This window comes from Prionailurus bengalensis, chromosome D3 (assembly GCF_016509475.1).
Source record: "Prionailurus bengalensis isolate Pbe53 chromosome D3, Fcat_Pben_1.1_paternal_pri, whole genome shotgun sequence".
Classification (NCBI taxonomy): Eukaryota; Metazoa; Chordata; class Mammalia; order Carnivora; family Felidae; genus Prionailurus; species Prionailurus bengalensis.
In genome coordinates this window covers 90,064,100-90,082,918 of record NC_057356.1, presented here as the reverse complement: position 1 = coordinate 90,082,918, position 18,819 = coordinate 90,064,100, and the positions used below count along the sequence as shown (strand labels likewise).

At 44.1% G+C, this 18,819-nt stretch overlaps 1 protein-coding gene across 1 annotated transcript in view; it reads right to left on the bottom strand.

Annotated features, from left to right (window-relative positions):
* The window catches only part of ZNF407 (zinc finger protein 407), a 456,451-nt gene extending 441,074 nt beyond the window's left edge, over positions 1-15,377 (bottom strand). The window contains exon 1 of the mRNA XM_043559094.1: positions 15,094-15,377. The gene's annotated coding sequence lies outside the window, so the exon portion shown is untranslated. The remainder of the gene's footprint in view (positions 1-15,093) is intronic.
* Positions 15,378-18,819: the final 3,442 nt, after the last annotated feature.

The window sequence follows — 18,819 nt, the reverse complement described above, 5'->3', positions numbered from 1 at the left end:
CATGTACTACATTTATGTGTATGTACGTATATGTACATATACGAATGCGTGCACCCTCTTCTGTTTCTCTGAAGAATCCTGACACAGAGCTTTGTACAGAGTGGTTCTAGAGGAGAATATTAAGGAGAAGTTTTCTGACTTGGTTCTGGGATTTCTAGAATTGGCTCTCTAATCTGATTAGATTGAAAGACAGGAATGACGGTTTTCAGTATAAAGATAGCACTTATATTTGGTCCAAGATAAGAACTGATTACAGGCACACAAAATATCTACACTGGATACTCGTAATCAACCATTTATGTGAACCCAAGAGCTAAGTGACTCTGTATATGATACTTACTACCATTCTGGAAAACTAAGGAATAGAATGATTGGTTGGTTGGCTCTAATGCTGCTGGACAAGGTGATGAAAGAGATGATGAGCTCAGGGAGTCAAATTCCCAGCTCAAGCAGAGCATAAATGACCTAAAGCTTCCAAGTGCGCCCTGGAGGAAAGCCTGATCTAGAGCTGCAGGGCTGACAGTGCTGCTTATCAAATGCCTACTGTGGTTCTGTGACTGGCTAGATCAGAAAGCAAGCCGAATGCCCAGCCTCAAGGGGGTGCACTGTTACTCTATGGACACCAACTGGGAAGGACCAAGGCCCTGTAAGTTGGGATGGGGACATGCAGGAAGACCCTGATAAAGCTGGGGATGTGGAGTCCCTAAATTCTGACAAGTATTCTTTGCGAGAAGAGGTCTCCACAAGGCCAAGGGTCCCCTCATGCCAGTTCCTATAACAAACCTCGTATTTTACGTATGTATACTTAATATGCCATTGGTTCCGTTTCTCTGGAGAACCCTGATATAAGTACCAATGCAAATTTATAAAACTAAATACTATAATTATACAAGGGAATATCCTTATTTCTAGAAGATATACACTGAAGGATTTATGGGTAAAGGGTCATGACATACTTAATTTACTCTTAAAAGGTCCAGGAAAAAGTAAGGGGTGTGTGTGTGTGTGTGTGTGTGTGTGTGTGTGTGTGTGTGTGTGAAGAGAGAGTGAACACACTCTCCAAATCACCTCCAAATAAAAAGTAAAGAAGAAAAGAAAAGAAAAAACAAAAAGCTGAGCTGGTTTCATACATATGGCTTACAAAGACCTTGCCCCATCTCCAGTAACTGTCAGGGGGTCAAAAGATTCTAAAGCTCCTTAAAAATGACAAAGACCACTTTCTTAGACTGGAAAAAAACCCTTACTAAAGTTCCCATAAAGCAGTTCCCATAAAGACTCCCAGGAATCCAAAAAGCTTCACCTCCATCTGAGGGTCAACTGCAAACTAAACCCTTCCCAGCGCAGCTGTGTCTCTGTAGTAAAAAGTTTTAACTCCTTTGCCATTAGGAAGAAACAAAAACAAAAACCCATTTGTTGGCATCTTTCTGTCAATTCCTGTCCACGGCTGTTCCCACAGCAGCCTTAAAAAAGTCCTGGGAGGCACCAATGCAAACAGAATGTCCTACGTCAGAGGGGTGTGAGGGCATTTTTCCTACTGTTGGCCAAGCTGGTCAACGTGTGTTCAATCTTTTAAAATTCCAATGGCATCAACCAGCTCCCTGCAAAAGAAAAACGTTTCCTCGTGTCCCAAGCAAACGGATGCAAGCTGGCACACACATGAGAGTTCACCGGCAAAGGCATGACGTGAAGAGGCACACGGTGAGGACATGTGGCTAAGACGCGTCACGAGACTAACGTCCTTCTGTCTGGTCAGCACCGCTTCCATGTTCTGTCCTCGGACACCTGAGCTCTGACTGCGCATCTAGTCTGATGCTCTGCGACCAAGGGCCACACGCAATCGTACGTACTTGTGGATTCCTTCCTTACCCTGAAGGCTCTCTGCAGATTTCTAGTGATTCAGTATGAGGTACTATCGTTTTTCTGGATCTTGTCTTAGCTCTCACCTAGCAAAACTGCCTTTCCGTTTTCAAGTCTCCCTCTGAATCCTCCTTCTGACTTCCACGTTGCTCCTTTCACTAAACCTCTGTGTCTCTTACGCCTCACTCTCAACTACTTACTATAAATGAGGGAAGGTTAAATAATCCCCAAACTTTATTTAAATGATTGTTCTTGGACTACTTTAACATATCTCTTTTGTTTTACCTGATGTGGTACAAATTATGAAAAGAAACTCATTTGAAATTCTGTCACCTTTCCTTTATTTTTCTTGCCTGCTTTTATCTATCCCACCTACTGATATGGGTGTTGATGAATTCAAAAAATAAAAAACAAAATAGGGGTAAAGGAAGCCAGGAGAGGAAACAGGACTATATACAAAGCTAGACTCTTCAGAGAGAAAACCAAAAAGACTAAGTTTCAGTTTACTCAATGTCTACCGTGCGAAAGACTCATCTACAGAATTCTCGAACACTTTAAATAAGAAGCTCCCTTTTAACCTTAAAAAACATATTCAGAACAAACTTAAAGTATGAATTTGCACACCAGGAGACAAACTTATTGAAGAGGCTAAAAGTTAAATGATGTAAAAGTCCAATGTCGTCAGTAAATTCTAGAACTTTAAAACCACCTGAGAGGGGAGTGAAGAGGCGCTTGGGCACTTCCTCAGCTGCGAAGGACGAAGGGGACACAGAGGCGTCCCTTCCAGCAAGCACCGCCCCCTGCTGACAAAATGTGCCCGCGGGTGGCACCTTACCTATGCTCAGGTGAACACAAGAGGAGGGGCAGCCAGAAGAAGAGGGAGATGTGAATCCTGTCCCCACTGCCCTTCTTTCCTCGCAGACCGGAAACAACTTAAATCTGTAATCTAACGGTGCTTCTCAGCCCCTTCCAAGGCTTCTTACCCCCATATGCCCTCGGGTTGGGGGGTTACCATCACGTTCCTTCTCCACCCAAGTATCGGTGTCTTCCGGGACCTCGCCTTCCTTTCTGCAGGCCCTGTGGCCACTAACTCTAGAAGACTATGCCTCACCCTGTTTACGGACGGTTGAGACACACTGTTCTCCTTATCCCTCGGTGACAAGCAACAGGCGCAGACTTAAGCAAACAGAATACTGACCTTCTCAATAGGAAAATGCTGCAGCCAAAGCCCCGTGAGACGTCGTGTGTCTGCTAGTTTCCATGTGACCTCACTTACTCCTGTTCAAATCTTATGGATGTAGCACTGAAGTTACTAAAAAATCGTATTTCTCACGTGAACAGTATTTCCCAAATGTGACAGAAATATCACTAATGGCACTGTAAAATAAAGTCATATACCACAAGTGAGGATTTTTAAATAAGTTATTTATTATTCAAATGTGTACAGGAAGAAAACAGGACCACCCTAGGACTCCGCGTGTATTAACACATTGCTTCTTATGACAAGGCCAAGTTAAAAAACAAGATGAGATTAAAATACAAGCCCAGGTGAGATAAAATATAGCAAAAACAGTGAGGAAGTAGCAAATGACTTAACACTAGAAAAACTGCATCACACCATGTTCATTTACTAACGTTTTAATCACATAAATTCTAAGAAATCAATAAAAATGGTAAGAGTAGGGGCGCCTGGGTGACTCAATCAGTCGCACATTCGACTCTTCACTTCGGCTCCGGTCACGATCCCAGGGTTGTGGGATTGAGCCCCTCGTCAGACTCCGCACTGAACGTGGAGCCTGCTTGGGATTCTGGCTCCTCCACTCCCCCCCTCCCCCACGTACGCACATGCGCGTGCTCTCTCTCTCAAAAAAAAAAAAGAATAAAAAGTTAAGAATTCTCGGCTCCCAGTTCATTTTTAAACAAGAATGCTCTGACAATCAGTCCCTTCCTGTCACTGACAACCTTCCAGGTCCTTGTCATCGTCTTCATTTACTAACGTTCACATGTGAGTAGCCTCCTTCAGATCAAGCCTCTATGAAAATACTCTGGTCTGATAAGATGTCCTAACTCTGTACTATTACGTTTCTACATTGTAGGGTTAGAGAACAGAATTCCGTGGGAAGGAAAACCAGTTCTCTGCATATGTCTTCTTGATTTGGACATCGCAGCTAGACCCAAACCAACATGAACCCAAGGCCCTGACACCTTAACTTCTATAAGAAATGGGCTTTAGGGGCGCCTGGGTGGTGTAGTCGGTTAAGCGTCCGACTTCAGCCAGGTCACGATCTCGCAGTCTGTGAGTTCGAGCCCCGTGTTGGGCTCTGGGCTGACGGCTCAGAGCCTGGAGCCTGTTTCTGATTCTGTGTCTCCCTCTCTCTCTGCCCCTCCCCCGTTCATGCTCTGTCTCTCTGTCCCCAAAATAAATAAAAACGTTGAAAGTCAAGTTTCCCTTTAAAAAAAAAAAAAAAAAAAAAAAGAAATGGGCTTTAGAATGGGTCACATGCAGATACGGAAGTGTGTATCTTGCTCCTGTAAACTTCCAAGGCCAGTGTCCCTGGGCTGCAGGCAGTCAGCTCCAGGCTGATTCCAGAATCCTGGCTCCCTCCGTGGTCAAGGCTGGCCTTCGAGCTTCCTCATGCCCGGAGTTTGGCTGACAGAAGCGAACACGCTTGAACAAGGCAGCACGCTTGCTTCTTCGAACCCTGACTCCAAGGCAGCACCCACCACTGGACTCACACTTGCGTGGCTGGCAGGGAGTCTGAAGAGTGTGACCTGGAACCACACAGCTCTCTCTGAGCAAAGAGAACGGACTTGGGGGGGGGGGGGGGGCAGCCAGTCCCTCCCTCTCCCACACGCCAATCCAAAAATTATCATACTGCTGAGCATCTGACCATTAAGGAAGGCTTTCAGTCTACAAGACTTACAAAACCCTGAGACATATAGCTATCCCTGAAGAGCATGCCCACGGCTATTACTTCCACACATGAAAACCAAGGGAATTACAGACAGGATCAATCACCTACAAATTCACCTAATCATCAAAGTTTGAACTCTTGGTCTTATCGACAGAGAGACACTGATTAAGAAGTCTGGAGTGAGGACAAAAGTCTGCGGTTTTAAAGAGCTCCCTGAGTGATTCTGATGAGCCAGATTTGAGACCTACTGGATTAAAGTCCCTCCTACCTTCAAAAAAGCGAATACAGACTTCGCATGTATCTACAAGACCTGGAGCTGAGGTGCAGGGGAGGAAAGAGAGGGGAGAGAGAAAGCTGAGCCAGGAAGGAGAGCAAACGTGCTGCACTAAACGGGCCATCCCACAGAGACCCCCAAATCCTTTGCCTACGTCATCATCTGCCATGAAGAATTGCAGTGAGGGCGCCTGGGTGGCTCCGTCAGTTGAGCACTGCCCTCTTCGTTTTGGCTTGGGTCATGATCGCAGGGCTGTGGGATCAAGCCCTGCGTCAGGCTCTGCACTGAGCGTGGAGCCTGCCTGGGATTCTGTCTCTCCCTCTCTCAAAAAAAAAAAAAAAAAAATTACTCTGAATGTCACTTTTAACAAACACTGCCTCAACCTATACCTATACCCCGAAAGCCTAGGGTATTAAACACCACCTATGTGGAAAATCACATAATGGACCCAGACGATTCTTCATGAAAACCATTTGATCTCATTTTTTGAAAGACAATAATTTCTACTAGCTCTCCTTAATGATCTAAATTTTCTAAGCTATTTTTAAAAGTACATTACCACCTTAGTTTAAAATCTAATGGCTTTATAATTATATGCACTCTTATAGCTATGAGTCCTCGTTTTATAATAACTGATCCAATAATTATATATCAAATTCTGATCCATAATTTACAATCAGCAGAATTCATATGTGAATTATGCACTTCAGAAGAAGTAGCTTATTGCTTCTTCTAGGTTTAAAACACAAAGTTTCCATGTATTTAGCAGCTGACAAGAATGCTGGACTTTGGTTAAATTAGATGATTGCACTGATATAACTCTAACTGTGTTAAACAATGTTTCTTCCCAACTACACTTCTTATTACCCTACTTGCATTTATTTAGTACTATCTGGGACTTTGTTGCGGGTTTTTTTTTTTTTTTCAGGGAAGAAAACAGCATAGCATGTGAGAGAAAATAAAAGATTAGTATGAACATGAAACACCGTGAAAAGCACCAAGAATTAAGACTGAGATTATGTATCTTCAGCAAAATGCAGCAGAACTAGAAAAGCTGAAGTATCTAAAATCTGTTTTAAGAAGCGCGTGTTCTACATTTGCCCATAAGGGATCTCTGACAAGCAGTACATGTGTCTGAAATGCAGACATTCCAACTATGGAAGGACTCTCATGGGCTGTCAACTTCTGAGTGAGGGGCTGACGCTGCTAGAAAGTATGACATTACATAATTACAAATGTTTGACAGTTCTCCTGGTTTAGACAGGAGACTAAGGAGACTTTGTTATCAAACAAAATTAGTCGTGCTATTTGGTTCCACAGGACATGTCATTTGACTTAGGGCTTCTAGAACCACATTTTTGTTTTCCCTATACTTGTTCATTTCAAGGAGTGACTGTCATACCATGATGGCTTTAAATAAGGTTTTCAGTATAAGCGATGTTGAAGAAAAAGTCCTCATAATATAGGATAAATATGACAGTCAAAAAAATTATCAAAGGGTAAAAAAAAAAAAAAAACAGGCAAAGGTAGATTTCCCCAAAGCTCCCTTTTTAACAACCAATTACCCAAGCAAAAAAGTATGACTTTCCAAACCCTATGGCATAATACCACTTTCTAATGAACTGGAAGACGCAATCCCTAGAACTAACACAGAGTACAATTACTTTTTCTGCTTTAGGGACTTGCCATCTGCTAATGATAAAGTCACGTACACTGGTTTAAAAACAAAGCTAAGACTGGGGCACCTGGGTGGCGCAGTCGGTTAAGCGTCCGACTTCAGCCAGGTCACGATCTTGCGGTCCGTGAGTTCGAGCCCTGTGTCAGGCTCTGGGCTGATGGCTCAGAGCCTGGAGCCTGTTTCCGATTCTGTGTCTCCCTCTCTCTCTGCCCTTCCCTGTGTCTCCCTCTCTCTCTGCCCTTCCCCCATTCATGCTCTGTCTCTCTCTGTCCCAAAAATAAATAAACGTTGGAAAAAAAAAATTTAAAAACAAAGCTAAGATAAAGTTAACTTTGCAAATGGGGTAAACAGCCCCTTTAAGGGTCTCCTACACCCCCACTCAGACTTTTCCTTTTTCTCTCGTGACCCCAACACTCTCAGTCCTGACTCTCTTTTGTCGGGTTGTCTTCAGCTCTGCCCTTCTCGGACAGGGTGTTTCAGAGTCAGACAGCTGGGTGCCCAGAGCCACCTCCCCTCCTCTCCAGGAGTGATCCTGACCCCCAAGGATTCGCTGTGATGCTCAGTCCTCAGTTAACAGAGTATATGCTCAGCACACAATGTGCTTAGCACCGAGTAAGCGCTCAGCAAGCATTACCAATCGTTATCATTGAGACTAATTTCCTTTTTCAAATCTCTACTCATGAAAGTACTTTTCTATCCTAACCCTGCAAAAGCACATCTTTACCACAATCACTCCATCATATCTTTTTCATACAAAGTCCCTGTGTAGACAGACTTTGCAAAAAGAGGGAACAAAAACCATAGATGTTTGTGTTTTAAATATTTAGCAGCTACAGGGGCGCCTGGGTGGCTCGGTCAGTTAAGCATCTGACTTCAGTTCAGGTCATGATCTCACGGTCCGTGAGTCCAAGCCCCACGTCGGGCTCTGTGCTGACAGCTCAGAGCCTAGAATCTGCTTCGGATTCTGTGTCTCCCTCTCTCTCTGCCCCTCCCCCACTCGTTTGTTCTCTGTTTCTCTCTCTCAAAACTAAACGTTAAAAAAGTTTAGTATTTGGTAGATACAAAAAATAACTTTAATCTATGCAAGGTATTAAGCACAATGAAACAAAGCCCTTGGTACAGATCACAGCCTAAGAAAATGAAATTATGTATCTTTTAAGCCCCTCTTGGTGCCCCATCACCTTCCCTCTTCTTACAGAGCTGAGCGCTAATGTGGATTTAGCATTTGTAATGTACATGTTTTCTGTATTACTTTACTAAATCTGTACCTCTAACAGTCTGCAATTTTGCTTTGCACATTTCTAAACTTACAAGAAAAAAAAATGAAAAAAATACGGTATGCATTCTGCTGGAAGTGTCTTCTCTTCCCCCCAGTGACATTCCTGACACTAACCCCTGGTGATGCATGCATGTATCTAAGACCCATTCACTCCCAGCACTGCATAGTCCTTCACTGTGGAAATGTAACAGAATTTAACCACTCTCCTGTGAGGGACGCTGGTCCAGCTTTTTCCTCTGACTGGCACAACTGCAGGCGTGCTTTTCCGTGCTGCCCAGCACGCAGGTACATGACTTTCTCCAGGGCAGTGGGCTGCCAACTTGAGCGTGCGCTCAGTCACCCGAAGAGCCTGTTAAGCTGGCCCATCCCCAAAGTCGGATTCAGTAGGTCTAGGGCGAGGCCCCAATCTGCCTACCAAGTTCCCGTGACATACCGGGAACACAACTTAGAAGCACTGCACTGGGATAAAGACCCAGGAATGGAATTCCTGGGTCAAAGGGCACATGCATCTCTAACTTTACTAGAGAACCCCAAAGTTATTGTACCAATTCACACTCCCACCGGTTGTGCGTAAGCACTCCAGTTGTTCCTTACCTCCCAAACAACAGACATTGCCAGATTTGCACGTGGCTGCCAACCTAATGTGGATGAAACTATACACTATTTTGGTCTTAATTTGCCCCTCCCTAGTTACTAATCAAGTTGAAAACCTCTGCATTGGGTTTCCTCTTTTGGGGATGCCAATGGGGGCCTTTGCTCATTTTTCTACTGTTATTACTGATTTGCTGATACTAATCTTTTTATCAGTAACCTGTACTGAACATAACTACTGTCACTTGTGACTTGTCTGTTCACTTTCTTGATGGCTTATTTTAATAAACACAAGTTGTCAATATTAATATTGTCAAACATTCCCCATCCTCTACGCTTTGCACCTTCTGTGATTTTTAGAATGTCTTCCCTATATCAGAGTCATACAACTGTTGTCCTACCTTCTCTTCTCCCAAGTTTCACAGTTTTGCCTTCTGTATTTAAGGCTTTAATTGACCTGTAGCTGATTTTTGTGAATAATGTGATTTAGAAATGTATCCCACTCTTAGGAAGTTTCCTGTTCGGTAAAGGCCAACAGACACAGCCAACTATAACCTTCAGGAGGATACAAGAAGTGTCTCAAGTGAAATACTGATTAGGTGTTAACACTCCTCCACTGGGTTTATTCTGCTTTCTCGCTGACGCAAACAAAAATCTGAAAATATGGGAAGTTATTAGCAAATTAGACTATGATCCTGAACCCACCACACTGCAGGAACAATCTTTAAAAATCTCAAAAGAACTCAATGTAATCTCTTTCTAAAAATATGAGAATTAAGCATTGTTGAAAAAGTGTAAGAAAATTGTCATTCTCAATAGTACTGGTTGGGACATAAATCTATACACTTTCTAGACGGTAATTTTGCGCTCACTCACTCGCTCGCTCTCTCTCTACACACACACACACCCTATACATATGTGCGTTTATATATACATAGCCTTACAATAGGTGTCTTCTTTAGGCTATCAATGACTCTCTACAGAATTTATTTAAGGAAATAACTGGACAAAGTACATATTTAAGGATATTTACCATGAAGCTCTTTATAATACAAAACTTATAAACAAACTAATATCAAATGATGCAAGATGAGCTAAAGAGGCTGCTGTGGTATGTCCACATCCTGGAACACTGCAGATTACACAGCTGTGTCAATGTGAAAAGTTATCCGCAATACTCTGGTAACTTACAAGAGCAGTTAACAAAATACACATATAAATATTCATTTATTCATAAATATTTGTCAAGTACCTTTTGGGGGGGGGGGGGTGTAACCCGTCCAGCATCTCACCATGGCACACAAAGAGAACACATGCGCCTGGCTCCACGGACCAGCCAGTGCTGGTGAGGAGAGCACACTTAGAGCAAATGCCTTGTGATGAATGAAGTGCATCTATCTTCTACAAAAAGACTCTAGGGAGAATTTTAAGAAATGCAGTGTCATTACAGAAAGTCACACGCTGGAAAACAAATGTGAGACACTGCAGAACCACAGCAAAAGAGTTGGGACAAACAGCTTCCATTCCTGCCAATTCAAAACTGAGATTGACCAAGATCAAGTACCAGTTCTTGAGCAAATAACCATTCTTCCAAGAGCCTACACTTTTCCCTTATCCTGTTATGTTTGTGTCTAAGCCTCTCATGATAAGAAACATCTCACAATTGGGGATAGGCTCAAAGGATTCTGACATTATATGTTCATTCCTTTTAATCTGCTGCACCAAAAATCGGTAAAGTTATGAAACTCATTAATTACAAAGGGAAAATTTTTTAATTTAGAGCACAGATATCACACACTACCCCAACCAAGAAATCAAAATTAACACTCATCAGTAGCAAGACATATCTATATCATGCATGTCCCAATATAAGACTGAGCAGGGCACAACTTCTCCACTGTGGTATTCCTGCCAAAATGCTTAACCCTCAATTTAATCATGAAAGGACATCAGACAAATCCAAACTGAGGGACATTCTACAAAATAACTGATCAGCACTCTTCAAATGTATAAAGGTAATGAAAAATAAAGAAACCCAAAAGGAACTGTCACATTCTGGAAGAGACTAAAGAGACAGAATACCTTAATGCAACGTGGGACACTGGATGGGATCCTGGACCAGAAAAAGGACACCCGTGGTGAAACTCAAATAATAATGTTATCATGTGTCTGGTTTTCATAACTGCACCATGGATGCATAAGATGTTAACGAGGGGATGTTGGTTGAAAGTCTACAGGAACTCTTTGAACTATTTTTGCAATTTTTTTATAATTCTAAAGTTATTTCAAAGTATAAAGAGTTAACAAATCATTGCAACTGAATACTACAAAGGTATGAGAGGGATCACTGATTAAATGTAACATAAAGATAGGCTACATCCTCCAAAATTGTGCTAAAACAATCCCAGTAATTCCAAATAAGGCCTAAATTGGAATGAAGTGTAATTATTTCATAAAAGCTTATAGCTGGGATAATGTAGTGAGTACAGTAACTTTCCTAGGGAACTGAAATCTCTCCAGATAAATGACCTACTTTATTTTCTCCCTTAATGTTTGTTTAATTCAACTTTCATTCATGGGCATGTAACTGTGCTAGAGCCTGATAAGATTTTGATATATAAGAAATGAACATTTTAGAACACTACAGAGAAAAGCATTGAGTAACAAAACTGGAAGTAATTTTTCAATCCTACACAATCTAGCAATTAATCCTGATACCCTTTTTAGTGCAAATGTTGTGAAGAGGCAGGGCCCTCACACTTCACATATATTCCCTTCAGCAGTAAGTGGTTTTGACCTCTAGAGTTAAGTCCAAAAATTATCCCTGAAAATGTCAAAATGACTCTCTGAGAAATGCCATATTTCTAGTCCTTCCCCCCCCCCCCCCCCGCCATTTAATCACTATGGTTTTGGTGCATTGCTGTTTATAGCACAAAATTAAGGAACCTGACTCTCTGAGTACCAGGGAAAAGATTATACTGGTATAAACCCATGGAGTTTACTTAGTCTCTTCTTGTAAGAGATCAAAGGCAACATCGTAGAAGACCAGGGTTCCCAAAGTGTGACCCCAGAGCCCAGGAGGAATTTGTCACAATGCAAATTATCACCCCAATCCAGACCTGCCAAATCAGAGCCTCCAGGGGGGATGCTCAGCGCGTTTTTTCACAAAGTTCCCCAAGTGACTCTGATGCACCCTAAGTTTGAGAACCAATGATGGAAGCAGAAAGACTAGCCTGTAAATCAGGAAGCCTGACTCTAATCCCTGTTCTCTCACTAATCTCTGAGAAAGATTACTCAGCCTCTGTGGGGGCTCAGCCTCCTTACAAAACAAGGAGGGAACTGGAACAGATCACTGCCAGTCCTTACACCCAGATTTGATCAATCTAGGAAAATATTCATTCCTCTAAAGCCTAAAACAAAAAGACCACCACAGCATTTCACCACCTATCTCTTTTTCATTAGAAAGAAACAATGAAAATGTCTTCTTTTCCTCAACTGGTCTCTGAACCGTATCTATCTAAAATAATTTATTTAGATAAAATTACATTTGCATTAACCAAAGCTACGGAAATGCTGATTCTAAGGTTTCGTATTTAGTTCTATGTCAGGTGTGTGTAGGAGGAATCCCACATAATGACAATGTCTCTAGGAAACCCATCTACTGTAGACTGAATTACGTCCTGCATAATTCATATGTTGAATCCCTAATCCCCAATGTGATGGTGTGGCCTTTGAGAGGTAATTTAATTTAAACGAGTTCATGAGGGTAGGGTCTCCAAAAGGAATCAAGAGCAGGGCACCTGGGTGGCTCAGTTGGTTGAGCATCCGACTCTTGATCTAGGCTCAGGTCATGATCTCACGGTTCACGGGTTTGAGCCCCATGTCAGGCTCCGTATTGACATCACAGAGTTGGCACAGGATCCTCTCTCTCCCACTCTCCCTGCCCCTCCCCTGCTTGTGCATGCGCGCTCTCTCAAAATAAATAAACTTTAAAAAAGAAATTCTGTTTAAAAAAAAAGGAAAGAAGAGAGACTAGAGTTCTCTCGCTCTCTGCCATGTGAGAACACACCAAGAAAGTTGCCTTCTGTAAGCCAAGAAGAGTCCTCATCAGGAACCCGCATCACGATCCTGGGTAGAGCTGCGAGGCGTAAATGTCTGTGGCTTCAGTCCCCCAGGCTATCATATTTTGTTACAGCAGCCAAGCTATGACACTCACTCAAATGTCTGGCGTGGGATCTCACACACCAGGTTATAGTTCAGAGCAACTGTGTCCCTGTCTGTGCATAAAGAACATGTGGGATCTGGGGCACCTGGGTGGCTGTCGGGTAAGTGTCCAACTTTGGCTCAGGTCATGATCTCGTAGTTTGCTGGTTTGAGCCCCACAGGGGGCTCTCTGCTGACAGCTTGGAGCCTAGAGCCAGCAGACTCTGTGTGTGTATGTGCGTGTCTCTCTCTGCCCCACTCCCACTTGTGCTCCCTCTCAAAAATAAAAATAAAAAAAATTAAAAAAAAAAAGAACACTTGTGATCAGACAAGAAGTATTTAATAAGTTTGAAAACAAAGAATTTTAAAATTTATAGGTCTAGACATTTTCACTGCTGCATAAGAAACACAGTTTAATTTCTTATCCTACTCATGGATTTATGAAGTGGGATTCTTCTCACAACTGTGATACCTGTGACCCCCATGATACCAACCTCTTCTCTGAAATATGGGAAAGAGGAGGAAGAGACTCTGTTTTATGAAGGTTAGAGAATTCTCCCCTAACAACACAAACCTATTAGAGTCAATGTTGGGACAAATGTCCCATGGAGCAAATGAATACCTACTAATCCTCAAGACCTAACTCACTGTAAGCTGCAAGCTCTGACCCCTCCCTGGCAGGCAGGTAGAATCAGACCATTTGCTCTATGCTCCCATATCTCCATGTTAGCAGTTGGCAAAAGGCACTGTATTTGTTTCTGTTGTCTCCCCAACCAGATCCTGAAACCCTCCGAGGCAGTGTATTATAACTCCAGCACCTAGAGCAGTGTCTGGAAAAAAGCAGGAACCAGTATTGGCTGAGGGGAAGCCACTTTACTGAATACCAGTGGAACTCTCTGTCCGGTCTTACCTGAAATTATGCCAAAATAAGGTTTTTAAAAAAGACCCCAGTGGCAACTGTTTTCAGCAATAATCACACTTGTCTTCCCAAATGTGCGAGAAGCCATCAACTACTGGAGAGCCAACGGGAGTTCCTAATCTCGAGTGTGACAAACTTGAGAAAGAACGACTACCAAACACCCGAGATTTGAATTCTGACGTTAACTTTGGTCACATTATTTAATCTGGCTTTTAACTGGTAGTTAACAAAGGGAATAAAAATTGCTACTCTAGAAGACTGCGGTGCTAAGCGAAGTTTATAGAGTATACATCAAATGAGCTCTCCTAATGATGTTCTCATCAATACGTATTAGTGCTCTTCCCTTTATGGGTGTTCCAACTGGACTCACCCTTCACCGCAAAACAGGTGCATGCTGTAACTAATTCCACCAGCACTGGCCGTAAGGTTGTAACTCAGTCGCCATTAGGGTTATGATTATCTATAAAATAAAGAAATCCTACACGTGTGTCAATGGATGTCAACCTTGCCAAGATGCCCTTCGCGTTCCTGAACTCCCCCAAGAAGTAAAAGGGCTACTCAAACTCAACACAACCGACAGGGGTCAGCAGCTCCAGGACCCACCTCCACCAGACTAATCTCCAGAAAGCGGGCAAGCGCACTCAGGACGTGCTCTCTGGCTAAGAAGAGGTGGGAATCTACCGGGGCAAAAGCCACTGCTGCAGACATTGGTGCGCAGCAGCCCCAGGTCCCCCCGCCCCCGCCCCGGTGCCGAGAGCGGCTGAACCTGGGGGGCCTGGACCCTCCACCTGCACTCGCTCAGCACTCGGTCGCCAGCGTCAGGGGCCGCCGACCGCACCAGCGTCCTTAACGGAAGGAGGCGCTGGTGGCAGCGGCGCCTCAGTGCCTCTGGGGGGTGACCGGCGGTGGGCGGGCGGCGGAGGAAACCACGGCCGGGACTAGAGACCCACACCTCCGCAGCTCCGCGCCGGGGCAGCTGTTTCACCCGGAGAGAGCCGGGCGGTAAGGAACGCCCCGCTGCGTGCAAGGCTGCTGACAGCCAGCCCCGCGGGGAAGCCGGGGCCCCGCTGGCCGCGCGAGCCCGGCCGCAGGCTGCCGCGCAGCGAGCGGGGGAGGGCGGGAGCGGAGGCCGGGCGGCGGCCGGGCCGCGGGCAGCGGGCGTGTGCCGGGCGAGGCTGGGCGGCGTCGGGAGGGACCGGCGAGCGGGGAGGGGCGGAGGCGGGGGGAGGGGGGAGGAGGAAGAGCGAAGGGCTCTGGCGGGGCTCCCGGCGCCCGGCCGCCCGGGCCCGGGCCCTCAAGCCACCGCCCCCAGGCCCCGCGCTGACGCTGGACGGTCCCCGCCTCCAAACCCCCCGCCCCGGCCAGAGAATAACTTACCTGTTTGCCGACGGGATCGCTCCTGCTCGCCCCTCTGACTGACTCCTCCGGCTCACCGTCTTCCCTCTGGGAGGAAGGGGAGGGACTTCCTGTCTCTCCTTTGAGCGACTTCCGGCGGTTCCCAGGTCGACTCCGTCGTGGACCGAGCGCCGAACAGCACGTCCAAAACACAGAATCTCGGAACTGGTTTAGTGAAACCCACATCGGGTTCCCTGTTTCTGCCCCGAGTGGCCCGCAGAGCCCCTGTGCCGCCTTGTTTTCAGTCCATCAGCTCTTACCGGAAGCCACTGAGAAATGGGGCCGGAAGTCCCGCCCTTCCCCCCAGAGAGGAAGACGGAAGGCCCACGGAGTCAATCTAAACCAGGGGAGATGCGTGTCAGGCTGGAAAGCTGGCGCTGTCCGAGCAGGAGGGCCCCCCCACCCCTTGGGATTTCCAAAGGGTCCCGGAGCGGGCGCCTCCCAGGCGGTCCTGGCTCCTCCCTACCCCCTTACTCCCCACTCCGCCCCGGCGCCCGAAGGCCATGAAGTGCCCTGAGGGCGGCGCGGGAGAAGGACGCGGCCTGGGCCTTGCTTGCAGGGACCGCAGAGGCCTGCGCCGGCCGGCGACCAGCGGCTGGCTATTCCCGGCCTGGACGGGGCGGCGGGCGCCCGGCGCCTCTGAGCCCTCATCCGAAAGGACGAGGGTTTTGTGCTATGGCAGGCGCCTGCGCAGCTCCAGAGTGCGAGGAGACCCACTCGGGTGATTCCAGCAAGGGACCCTCGGAGTCAAGGCCCTGGGAAGCCTCGAGCCGAATCCTGACCCTAGCAGGGAGGCAGGGAAGCCGCAGGTGGTGGTTCGCCTGTTTGGCTGGAAAAGCTGCGAAGTACTCGGTGTTTAAAACGTCCCCGTACGGGCTGATTTCGTAAATGTTAACGGCAGGGCCCGAGGCAGGAGCCTACCCGGACCTACACTTCACAACCTTTTCTTTGGAAACCCAAAGTCTAGCAAGGAAAACCACAGCTTGAAAAGTTCAGTGACAGACACCCCGTCTGGGGTCAGGTTGGCTAGGAAAATCTGTGAAATAATCGGTTTGTATTTATAAAGATAATTTTAAGCAAACGGGATTTTAAAATTATTGCCTTACGGTAATAGTGCTAAGGCTTTCTAAAACAAATCATCTCTCAAGGTCAAGTCCACGCAATTATTTTTTAAAAAATGCAACTATTCGGGTGATGCCAACTTTTCATATTTGTTTAGAATAATTTCCATCGGTGGTATCTGGTCAAATTCCCATTGGAATCCATGTGAGTTCTCACGTCTGTGTTTCACAGCAGGTAGGATAATGCAGGTTGAAATAGTCAAATAACCATTCCAAGATCTGGCCGCTAGTAAAGGTGGGATTCAGCTTTGAACTCCAGTCAGCCTTTTCCAGCCTACCATGCCGACTCCGTTTAGTAATAGTGCATTAAAAGTTCCAGAGAAACACATGGAAAACAATTAGAACAGGTGGCTAGCCTGTCAATGTTATGTTTGTGCCATTAACCAACATTTACAGGTGAAAACAATGAAAATATTACTGGTAAAAGATAAGTAAAAAGCTAGATTCTGTCTCCAAAGAGTTCACGTGAAAATTACTTAGAATTTACTTGAAAATGTAGTACTTGTTAATATAACCTTCTAAATATCTGTTTTGACAGTGTTAGTCTTGTATGACATGGTCACAGGTCTCTGAATGGTAGCAATAGTGCGGTTCTCCATATGGATTAGGCATCCTTTTGGGTCTTTGGGTGATTGGTCTTGCTACCTTTCTTACCTGGGAGATACAGTTAACGTGTTATCTTTCACCCTTGAACATTGAAATAAAATCTGAGTTCATCTTCAGTTTCATCCATTATGTTGCTGAAACCGGACTTTTATGTCATAATGTGACCTTGAGAAAGTCAGTTGGACCTCATTTTCCTCGTGGAAATTTTTGATGATGTGTGTGTTTTCCCTAATTTAAAAAAAAAAAAAAAAAAGCAAGAATAATGGATTTTATTTCCTTCCTACAAGCTTATCATTCACACTCAACTAGAATTTGGAGAACATTTAATTTCTGACCTCATTTCTTTTTGCTTTATAATGTCTAATTCCCATGTCTCCTCCAACCAGATTCTGTAATTATCAGCATTTTACCATATTTGCTTCATTGGTTTATGCATATTTTGTTCAGAACCATTTGAAAATACATTGCGAACAAGATGCCCTTTTAACCCTACATGTCAGTGTACATGTCCTAAGAACATGGGTAGTCTCTGAGATAGCAATACAATTATCAAAATCAAGAAATTAATGCTGATACAATGCTCTTATGTAATAATCAGACCTTGGGGCACCTGGGTGGCTCAGTTGGTTAGGCAGCCAACTTCAGCTCAGGTCATGATCTCTCAGGTTGTGGGTCCTGTGTCAGGCTCTGTGCTGATAGCTCAGAGCCTGGACTCGCTTCGGATCCTGTGTCTCCCTTTCTCTCTGCCCCTCCCCCATTCATTTAGAAGTGAGTCTCTCTCAAAAATAAACATTAAAAAAAATAACCAGACCTTATTCATATTTTTGCACCTATTTTTTATTGTCCTCCTGTATTACATAATTTAAGGGATTTGCAAAAGGTTACAGATGAATTGCCATAATAGATAAAAAAGAATATCTTAGCCCCATGTGCTGCCCACAAGAGATGTTTATTAAAGATATCTTTCCATATCTTTTGGCCTCCATTTGTTTCTGATGGAGCAGAGATCATTCAGAACTTTTATGTTTCCCTATATGTAATTTGTCATTTTTCTCTGGCTACTTTCAAATGTTTCTCTTAATTTTTGGCTTTTAGCAGTTTGATTATGATGTGCCTAGCCCTGATTTTTCTTCATACTTAACCAGCTTGGTGTTTTCTGAGCTTTTAACATCTGTAAGCTTACCATGTTTGGAAAATTGGGGGGCATTATTTCTCCAAATATTTTTGTTCCCCATTCTCTTTTTCTCCTGAACTCCAATCAAATATATATACACGTCGACATTATATACAATTCATTGAGGCTTTGTCCTTTTTTGTTTTGTTTTCATTTTTTTCTCTCTCAGTTCTTCAGATTAAATAATGTCTATTCATCTGTGTTCTATGTTCCCTTCTTCTGTTATCTCAAATCATCTATTAAAACTGCTAATGATTTTATTTCAGATATTGCATCTTTTAGTTCTAAAACTTCTATTCAGTTGTCTCACCATTTCTATTTCTCTGATGAAATTTCCTATTTGTTTACTTATTAAAAGCATATTTTCTTTTATGTCTTTGAGCAAAGCTGTAATAGCTGCTTTGACATTTTGTCTGCTAATTCCAATGTATAAATGATTTTGGGATTAAGCATCATTAATTTTCTTTTTTCTTCATTAGAGGTCATGTTTTCCTGTTTCTTAAATGTCTAGTAATTTTGAGTTGTATCCTAGACATTTAACTAATATAGCTATTCTGAATTTAGTTACTTTCCTCTGAAGAGGTTGTTTATGGTTGATAGAGTTTTAATAGGCAGTTAGTTATTCTGACTGTATTCATACTCCATACTTTGTCTCCCTTGTTGTGGTGGCAACTGAAATCTAATCCGGTTCCCTCAGCCTTAGCTGGGATGCTTTAATCTGCCTCACACAGGCTTAGTTCAGAGGTCATCTGGCAATTTAGGCAGAGTATGCAGAATTTGGTGTTTTTCCTTATGTGACTCTTCTTT